Source organism: Mus pahari, chromosome 2 (genome assembly GCF_900095145.1).
Source record: "Mus pahari chromosome 2, PAHARI_EIJ_v1.1, whole genome shotgun sequence".
Lineage (NCBI taxonomy): Eukaryota > Metazoa > Chordata > Mammalia > Rodentia > Muridae > Mus > Mus pahari.
Genome location: NC_034591.1, coordinates 131,886,758 through 131,888,612, shown reverse-complemented (window position 1 = coordinate 131,888,612; position 1,855 = coordinate 131,886,758).

Genomic DNA, 1,855 nt, shown 5'->3' with positions numbered 1-1,855 from the left:
GCAGGCGGATTTCTGAGTTCGAGGCCAGCCTGGTCTACAAAGTGAGTTCCAGGACAGCCAGGACTACACAGAGAAACCCTGTCTTGAAAAAACCAAAAAAAGAAAAGAAAAGAAAAGAAAAGAAAAGAAAAGAAAAGAAAAGAAAAGAAAAGAAAAGAAAAGAGGTCAGTCATATACGTGAGCACAGATTATTCTATTTATATGAAGTATCCAGAATGGATCCAGAGAGAGGAAGTAGGTTAGTGGATGCTAGGGATTGAGGAAAGAAGAGAGTGGGGAGTTAACTGCTTCCTTGCCCATCAGTCAGCAGTGAACTACTAAAGTTAGGGTAAAAGCTAGGGTTACTTTAGCATTAGTGTGATGATTACAGTGTTACTGTTAGGGTGAACATTAAGATTAGGGTTAGGGCAAGTATTAGAGTGATGTTTGGGTTAATGTTAGGTCACGGCAGAACTCCTCACATTAGTTTTAGGGCTAGGCATAAAGCAAGTGTTACAGATAGACATTAGATTTAGGGTTACGATTAATATTATGGTTATGGTGATATTTGTGGGGGGGCTAGGGTTAAGGTGGCTGTTTTAGTTACTTTTCTGTTATAGTAAAAATTACCTCAGGGGCTGGAGAGATGGCTCAGCGGTTAAGAGCACTGACTGCTCTTCCAAAGGTCCTGAGTTCAAATCCCAGCAACCACATGGTGGTTCATAACCATCCATAATGAGATCTGACGCCCTCTTCTGTTGTGTCTAAAGACAGCTACAGTGTATGTACATATAATAAATAAATAAATCTTTTTAAAAAAATTACCTCAGAAGCAATTCATAAAAGGAAGGGTTATAGATAGGATTTAGTGTTAACAGTTAATGCTGAGATAGTTGTGAATTAGGGTTAGGATACTGTTAGTCTTGGGGTGAGTGTAATAGATGAAGGTTTAATTAGGATTAGGGCAGCCTTAATATTCATTATACAGCTGGGTATGGTAGCACACAATTTTTTATTCTAACCCTGGAGAGGCATATCTAAACTGATACATGTTTGTGTGGGGCCAGCCTGGCCTTAAAGTAGTGTTAGTGTTAGGGAAGGGTGTTTGACTAAGATTAGCTTAAGAGTAGTTTTAATAAAGTTTAGAATACAGTTTGAGATAATCAAACCCCTAGAGACCTAATACTTGAGAAGCAGGGGTAGACAGATAATCCGTGAGACTGAGCTCCAACTTCTCTACATACAGTTCCAGTCCAGTCAAAGCTACATGGTGGAATGATATCTCAAAAAAAGATTAGGGTTAGAACTAGAATTATAGTTAGGCTTAGGGGTGAGGGTCGGGATCAGGTTAAGGGTTAGGGATTATGGTTAGAGTTAAGGGCTAGTTATGGTTAAATATAGTGGTAAACTTTATACATAATCCTAATATCTAAATATAATGCTAAGCCTAACCATAGTCCCTAACCAGAACCCTAATACTAACTCTAACTCTACCCCTAATTCTAACCCTACCCTAATCCTAACCCTATTGCTAAATCTAATCTTAACTCTAACCATTATCCTAAGCCATAGTAATATAGTAACCTTAACCCAAACACTATACATAAAATCAACCATAATCTTGTTCATCTTAACCCTAACCTAAACCAAATACTAACCCTTAATTATAACCTTAAGCCTAAGTTACCGTCTCAGTTAGGATTACTATTGCTGTGATGAAATAACATGAACAAAAGCAACTTGGAGAGGAAAGAGTTTATTTCACTCACAGTTCCATTTCACAGGTCATCAAAAGCAGTGAGGGCAGGATCTCAAGCAGGGTAGAAACCTGGAGGCAGGAGCTGATGCAGAGGCCATGAAGGAGTGCTGTTTATTG